Below are 9124 nucleotides of genomic sequence, written 5' to 3'. Positions count from 1 at the left end.
TTGGAAGAGGAAGGTGTTAGCATCTTTATAAAAACAATGTGTTTACTTTCAAATGGAAGACATGCTGTACCCTTTAATTTCTTGATTAGTGTCATTTCATCAGAGAGAAAAAGGCCACTCACTCGATCCAGTGGCACAAAACTAATACAAATCAAACACATGATTTCTGGAATTATTCACACAATGTTTTCAAAAACTGACAGTTCAATAGCTGAGCAATACATTTTCTTGCTAATGAGATACTAAAATGTTTTTGATCTTATGCCCAGGGAAACCTAGTTATTGCAGCTTTATAGGCAATCTGTGCAAATACTGTCCTTTACTTGCAATTAGTTTCTTATTTTGATTTGATGATATCCAGCTGCATATATTTGACTGTTCTATTATTTAATAACTATGATATTACATGTATTCAATACTTTCTTCTCCATAAACAACTGTACTGTCACACATGGATTATAGCAACATCAAATAGACTGCTGGTTCAAATACCTCTGGTGTATATATATAAGAAATATACCCGAAGTGCAGAGTGTAAAAAGTGAATGTGTACTGACATCACATTATTCTCTCAAGTAGATGGTGAAAAAATAAATTTAACTGAAAAACCAGTTTTAGGTCTTTCTGAGCTTGCTTTGTTATCAGGAGCTTCTAAATCAGAGCAGGCCAAAGTGCTACCCATAGGCCGAATGAGATCCATAGATTTCTGCAATGTAGCCTGCAGGCTGCCCTCAAATTTAGCACAACAGTCCACAGGGACTGCATGCCATGTTTTATCTTATTTTGAGCTCTTCAGCTAGCATCAGGCTGGAGCAGAGCATGGTAGATCTCTGGTCTCCATTGGCCACACCTCCATATCAATAAATGGAAATGAGGAGTGGCCAGTTTCCCCAAGTGGTTCTCAGTAGGCAACGTTTGAGTTCCCCCATTCTAGCGTTTGCTCTTGCATGTTTTGGCTCTCTTGTAGTTGTTAAGTATCAGAGGGGTCGCCGTGTTAGTCTGGATCTGTAAAAGCGGCAAAGAGTCCTGTGGCACCTTATAGAGTACCATATGTATTGAAGCATAAGCTTTTGTGGGTGACTACCCACTTCGTCGGATGCATGCTTATGCTCCAATACGTCTGTTAGTCTATAAGGTGCCACAGGACTCTTTGCCGCTTGTATTTGTTGTTTCCTGTGAAGAATTCCTTGATGTAATTGTGATGATATGCATTTTCTCTTCTTGGCAGAGATGAAGTAGCATGTTACTTTTCACTACATGCCTCAACAACCCACAGTGTAACAAAAAGAAGCCACTGGTGACCAAATGTGACAGCTTGTCTCTGTTATTATCTGAGGATGCTGTCAGAGATAACACACAGCTTCTCTGGGTACATTTTAAATTGGAAACAAACTGAATGGTGCCGGTATTGATACTGTTGGCAGGCACCTTTAAATAGGAGATGAGGCTGTGTGGTGTCTCTCAATTGCAAATAACAAAGGTCCATGCCTACATACTAGAGTGATGGGTGCCTTAGAAAGGCTGAAGATTAGTGGGTCATTTGGTTGTTCCTCCCCCAAAATCTCACAAATTAATATTTATCTAGATGCATAAATGGACCAGTTTTTTGAAGTCAGAAATTTCCAAGCACATAATCATTCTTCTCAACTATACGGTTTTACTTTAATATATGTGAAAAGCCTAACTTACCTTAGCAACTGAGAATTGTATGTGTCCTACTTACCACCTAACTGGAGTCAACATTTTGTGCAATGCAGGATTGCTTTAATTTAATTTATTGGTGTAGTAATATCTCTATCTCCCTATTCCCCACAAACATCTCAGCAGAGTGTATCTAATTCATACCATCCTTCTGAAGTATGTTGAGTGCAAATCCACTTCAGCTCACTGATAATCTGATTTAAATAATCTCTCCAACAGCTCTTCTATCATTTCTAGTGAAAGCTTTGTGGCACTTGTTCCTCCTTCTTTGAGGTGCCTCATCACTAGTTCCTTGGCTTTATTCTATTGTCCTCCTGACCTATAAAATCCTCCATGGAGTTGTCTCACCCTAACTCTTTGGATTTAATTCATTGCTACTGCATGCAGAACCCATACTGTAGACCCTCAGTGGTAGAATGTTACCTGGAAGTCTCCAACAAGTCATTGGTATGATTTTGGTCATCTCAGCTGCAAAAGTGGATGGGCTAAACGGTATAGGTGCCATGCCATGGACAGAACATAAGAACAGAGGAATGGCCATACTGGGTCAGACCAATGGTCCATCTGGCTCCGTATCCTGCCTTCTGACAGTGGCTAGTGCCAGATGCTTCAGAGGGAATGAACAGAACAGGGTAATCGAGTGAAACTGATAGATCTGTCCCTGCTGTGGAGTCTCAGCTTCTGGCAGTCAGAGGTTTAGAGCAGTGGTTCCCAAACTTGTTCCACCACTTGTTCAGGGAAACCCCCTGACGGGACGGAACAGTTTGTTTACCCTGTTGCGTCCGCAGGTTAGGCCGATCGTGGCTCCCACTGGCCGCGGTTCGCTGCTCCAGGCCAATGGGAACTGCTGGAAGCGGTACAGGCCGAGGGACCTTCTGGCTGCTGCTTCCAGCAGCTCCCATTGGTGTGGAGCAGCGAACTGCAGCCAGTGGGAGCCGCGATTGGCCGAATCTGTGGACGCGGCAGGTAAACAAACCGGCCCAGCCCGCCAGGGTCTTTCCCTGCACAAGCGGTAGAACAAGTTTGGGAACCACTGGTTTAGAGACACCCAGAGCATGGGTGATCATCTTGGCTAATAGCCACTGATAGACCTGTCCTCCGTGAACTTATCTAATTCTTTTTTGAACCCAGTTATAGTGCTGGCCTTCACAACATCCCAGGGCAATGAGTTCCATATGTTGACAACGTGTTGCATGAAGAAGCACTTCCTTTGGTGTGTTTTAAACCTGCTGCCTATTAATTTCATTGAGTGACCCCTGGTTCTTGTGTTATGTGAAGGAGTAAATAACACTTCCCTATTCATTTTTTCCACACCATTCATGATTTTCATAGACCTCTATCATACCTCCCCTTAGTCATTTCTTTTCTAAGCTGAACTGTCCTGGTCTTTTTAATCTAACCTCATGTGGAAGCTGTTCCATACCCCTAATTATTTTTGTTTCCCTTCTCTGTACCTTTTCCAATTCCAATATATCTTTGAGATGGAGTGACTAGAACTGCATGTAGTATTTGAGGGGTGGGCATACCATGGATTTATATATTGGCATTATGATATTTTCTGTCTTATTAGCTATCCCTTTCATAATGGCTGCTAACATTGCTATCTTTTCTGACTGTTGCTGATGTTTTCAGAGAACTATGCATGATACCACTCCACAAAGAGATTTTGGAGTCAACAGCTAATTTAGACCCCATCATTTTGTATGTATAGTTGGGATTATGTTTTCCAATGTACGTTACTTTGCATTTATCAATATTTTATTTCATCTACCATTTTGTTGCTGAGTCACCCAGTTTTTTGAGATTTCTTTGTAACTCTTTGCACTTTGGATATAGTCAACTTTGGACTTAACTATCTTGAGTAATTTTGTACCATTTGCAAATTTTGCCACCTCACTGTTCACCCTTTTTTCCAGATCATTTATGAATATGTGGATCAGTATTAGTCCCAGTGCAGATCCCTGGGGGGATGACGCTTTTTACCTCTCTCCATTTGGAAAACTGACCATTTATTCCTACTCTTTGTTTCCGGTCTTTTATCCAGTTACTGATCTATGAGAGAACCTTCCATCTTATCCCAAGACTGCCTGCTTTGCTTAAGAGACTTTGGTGAGGTTTTCTGAAAGTCCAAGTACACTATATCCACTGGATCACCCTTGTCCACATGTGTGTTGACCCTCTCAAAGAATTCTAATAGATTGCTGAGGCATGATTTCCCTTTTGAAAAGCCATATTGACTCTTCCCCAACATATCATGTCCATCTATGTTTCTGATAATACTGTTCTTTAATTTCAACCACTTTTCCTGGTACTGAAATTATGCTTACTGGCCTATAGTTGCCAGGCTCAGCCCTGGAGCCTTTTTTAAAAAACGGCATTACATTAGCTGTTCACCAGTCATCTGATACAACGGCTATTTTAAGTGATAGGTTACATACCACAGTTAGTGATTCTGAAATTTCATATTTGAGTTCCTTCAGAACTTTTGGGTGGATACCATCTGGTCCTACTGACTTATTACTGTTCAATTTATCATTTTGTTCTAAAAACCTGCTCCCTTGACACTCAAATGAATTTGTCCTTCCAATTTGTCACCTAAAACTAATGGCTCAGATGTGGGAATCTTCTTCACATTCTCCGCAGTGAAGACCAAAGCAAAGAATTAATTTAGCGTCTCTGCAATGGCCTTGTTTTCCTTGAGTGCTCCTTCAGCACCTCTATCAATCAGTGGCCCTGCTGATTGTTTGGCAGGCTTCTTGCTTCTGATGTACTTAAAAAAAATTGCTGCTTTTTTTGGTGGCTTTTACTATTTGCTCTTCAAATTCTTTTTTGGCCTGCCTAATTATGTTTTTACACTTGACTTGCTGGAGTTTATGCTCCTTTCTATTTTCCTTAGTAGAATTTCATCTCAAATTTTTAAAGGCTATCTTTTTGCCTTTAACTGCCTCTTTTACTCTGTTTAGCCATGGTGGCATTTTTTTGTATTTTTTTACCAACATTTTTCGAACAGGACTCTGAGCAGTTTAGTACCGGCTGTCATCAGACTGACAGTACCATGACAGTGTGTTAAACTAAAAGATTCTAAATAACCTTGACAGAACCGTTTCTTTTTAAAATCAGCAGTTGCAATTACAAAGAGTTAAATTAGCAGATATTGTAACCTGTATTTAATTAGCTCAATAGTTAACCCACCCAGTTATTCTTCTGTATTGTATAGTAGTGCTCACTCATGACTTCATATTACAAACTCTCTGGGGCTTTCTTAACTGGGCAGATTCAACCTCCATTACAATATCATCCACACTGATAGCCTGAAATAATAAGGGATGGAATATGCTAATATTTAAAAACGGGAGGGACAAGCTACTGCAGTGAAACAGATCTGGGGGTCAGTGGAGTGAACTAGAATGTGCATCTTAATTCTTATTCTGAATTTCTGACCATCAAATCATTTTTACATGAGTTATAGTTCTTTTTTCTTCTTATCCCACTTTTCTATTCCTTTTCCTGTTATATGCACCTTGGTCTCGTTTGTATCTCCTCGTGTACCGAACGTGGGCCAAATTCTCTGCTGATGTCAATAACTTTAGTGGCACTTCACACGTTTGCAGGAGCAGAAGATTTGGCCTGAAGTCTTTCATGTATTCCAAAACAGAGAAAAAGGGTCAGAATCAAATTTGAACAGTCAGAATGTTTCCAAAAATAGTTTTCTGCTCTCACTGTGTCTAGAGGGAAGGGTGGTTTGAGCACTGGCCTGCTAAACCCAGGGTACTGAGTTCAATCCTTGAGGGGGCCATTTAGGGATCTGGGGCAAAAATTGGGGATTGGTCCTGCTTTGTGCAGGGGGTTGGACTAGATGACCTCCTGAGGTCCCTTCCAGCCCTGATATTCTATGACGGTGAATCTCAAGGCCAAGCAGAAAAGTTGCCTTCCATATGAACATTTACTGTCACCCTTAACATCACACCAATAGATTTGATAAAATAATGGTGTTTACTGGCATGTAGTGTGTCACTGACATGCCTAAGCCAGGGTATGTCTTGTGAAGTGAGCTCACATAGTTTCACTAGTGCAGCCAATGTCTAACTTACACAAAATAAGTCAAACAGGTAACAGAGGGTAGTCAGCAATAGGCCCTGAACTGACCTGGCTTCTTGGGTTATGGGAGAGGAAAAGGAAATCAGTCAGTACTTTCTTGGCTTTACTTAGGAACTGTCACTTGATAGATCTAGACAGCACTTTTTATTTAGTCTGCTGGAACCTGATTGACTTCTGCCTGCTTCCAGCCCTTCTAGTCACTCCGGGCCCATTCTGCAGTTGGAGATATGTGGCGGGGTGTACCAGGTGTTTATTGTCCCCCTATCAGAGACCTCACTGCCTTGATGTACCCTGCCCCAGAAAATAGCCTTTAAGAAGAGAAGAGTAGCAAGTTTAGGACATCCATAGTTGCCTTATTGGCTCCCAAGTAAAAATCCAGTTTCCGGGTGAAATCCTGGCCACACTGAAGTCAATTGCAAAACTCCATGTGGCTTCAATGGAGGTCATGATTCCACCCTGTATGTGCAATTACACAGGACTTATTTTTAGAGCTGATCAAATTCTGATTGTTGGCCTTGATACGAGGGTGGTTAGATGATCTGGTGGGCTCTTCTGCCCTGAAACTTTAACACTCTATAAAATTAATGTAATTTTTGCAACAATTTGCAGGAAATTTCCATTTTTTAAAATGTAATTTTCAATCTGTCCTGTAGAGAGTGAAAAAAATATAATCAAATTTTTACAAAAAATTCATCCAAAATTTGGAACCTTTTCAACCAGCTTTATTTGTTTTATATATGTCAATGAATTCCCAAATACATCAGAACCTCTGGTGCATCAGTGATACATCACATTTTGTAAAACTGTTGGGGCGGGGGGGGACGGACATCCAAACGTTGTAACTATTGGTGCAAAGCTGGAAACTTATGGTAGCTCACTAAGGCCCAACTCTTGCTCCCATTGAGGTCAACTGCAAAGCTCCCATGGACTGTGGTGCAGGATCTGGCACTGAATGAGTATTAGAAAAAGCCTGGCAGGAGCAGATTTTAAAAGCCTAGTGCCTTCAAGTTCTTTAAAGTGCTCCCAAGCAACTTCATAGTGCTGTAGCAAGGGAACAGCACAAAGAAGTCACAGTTTTGGTGTCTGTTTTTTTTTTCCAGGAGGAAAAGAAGTACTCTTTACTAACTGCATTAACTGAGCTTAGTTGAGTCACTTGGAAACATGCATTCTAAATAATATATTACTGAGCAAATAGCAAAGTTGTGTCAGTAACTGATTTTTCAGTTTGTTGGCCACATGGATCCACCCCAGAATTAAATTCATTGCAGGTCAACTTTTTTTGAAAACCAAAAAGTTGGAAAGCATTATTTTGGGTTGCATTAAACACTTTGTTCTATCTCAAATAGAATGGTTCAATATGATTTGGTGCTTTTAAAATGGTATTTTAAAATAAAATGGAAGGAAATTTCAAAACAAAAAGTTGGTGCGAATTAAAAAAAAAATCAAAACATTTTCTTTCAAAAACATTTCATTTCAGTGTTTTCTTTTCTTGGTTTTTTTTTTTTTTTTTACCTTTTTTCCCCACATTAAAACAATCTGATCAATTCAACACCAATTCGCAAAATATTTGGGCTGAGCCGAATCTGCATATTTTGGTGAAAAAAAATTTGTCTAAAAAAATTTGCCCAGCTTTAGTCCTAATTCAGTTTCAACATGGTGCTTAGTCAGTCTTTACTCAGAAGCCACTTAAGGCCCAACACGGACTATAAAATCTGGGTAGGGACCTCAGTGTTGAGCATTGAGTAGCAGCCTTAACTATCTCATTAGTGAGTTTCCTGTAATACGATATTCTTGTAATGCTACTATTATCTATTACTATTATGCATTATTCTAATACTGCTAGTAGTGTTATATGTTTATTCATCCATCACTGTGCTGAGCTGTGGTAATGACTAAAAATATTTACGATACATCTGGTGGCAGCCACCAGAGGGGACCGTGACGTCAGCTACTGCCTGCCATTAAACCGTGTAAAGTAAATAGCAAAGATATTGTCACTGATGCTAAAGGAATATGAAGAAGCTCTTTCTGGAACTGCTACTGTATTTTCTTATTACAGGAATTATGTTTCAGAGTCATTTCTATGTCGGTCTTCTGGTGTCAAATATAATATTACTTCTCTTAAGTAGCTTCAAAACAAATAGCTTTAAATTGGCTTCTAACTCACAGGTAATGAAATACTTTTTTACTCCCACAGACAGTAAAATGCTAGCAGTAATACCACCATACTGAAGGGCCTATAAATCAATAAACAGACAGAGAGGCTACGAATGAACAAAATGCTGGTTGAGGTCACAAAACGCTTCAAGTATCTGCAGATAATCAGGCAGATGTTTAAGAAAAATGCTAATGTTTACATTTCCTTTCTATATTCCATTGTTATGACAGGAATCAGGGTTCAATTACCTGATCCAGACAGCCAAAAGTGAAATTAAGTACTAGATAATTACTAGATATTTTCTGACATGACTTTTCTTGTCCAATAGATTTCAGTCTCATGATAAAATGACCACATTAACCAATATATTTACTATTTATCTTTGCCTTTTTCGTCCTCCTCTCCGATACAACTTGATTATTCAGCACCAATGGTCAGGGTGCATCCTGTTAGCAGTATACTGCAAAACACAGATTGGCACATTCCCACTCTTAGGATCTGTAGGATGTCTTCCAAAGCACAGTGCCCGCTACCACCATGTTGGGCGTTGGTTGAGTTCTGGCTCATGCCAGCAACTGACTCACCAATACCATGACTGTCTCCACTAGATGGCAAAGGGAAAACAACGTCATGGCAGGATTGTGAAGCTCAGCATTTCTGTGCTGTTGGGTGCAGCAGTTAATTTTATCATGGTTCAAGGATTTTGTTTTATATGACAGATCAAGAAGTGAGATACATTATTTCCCCATCCTGTGAAAACTCAGACTGGTTTGTAGGTGCAGGGTTGAAAAAAGCAAACTGAGTGGGTGGCAGGGCTATCAGTGAGGCATACAGTGTAACTGCTACCCCCTGCAGCAGTGCTGTGGTACACACCAGCTTATCTTGAACAATCCCTGGTAGCATGCCAACAGGTATAGTGCAGCTCAGGTATGGACTCAAGGCACTTCAGCTGTTAGGCTCTATGGACCCTAACATCTCAGGGGTCCCAACATGCACTCAACCTGCAATGCCATGCTCCCCCCAGGGTCCAGACACACTACTTGCATGACCCACTGCTCCCCGTGCCACAGAATCATCCCCAGCCGCTGACTTATCAGCCTCCTGAGGAACAAAGCGAGTTCACCACAATCCCTCTGCTGACCCATCACTGCTGAGCCAATTCACCAC

The sequence above is a fragment of the Lepidochelys olivacea genome (genome assembly GCF_965140295.1).
Source record: "Lepidochelys olivacea isolate rLepOli2 genome assembly, chromosome: 7".
Classification (NCBI taxonomy): domain Eukaryota; kingdom Metazoa; phylum Chordata; order Testudines; family Cheloniidae; genus Lepidochelys; species Lepidochelys olivacea.
This window is presented reverse-complemented; position numbering follows the sequence as displayed.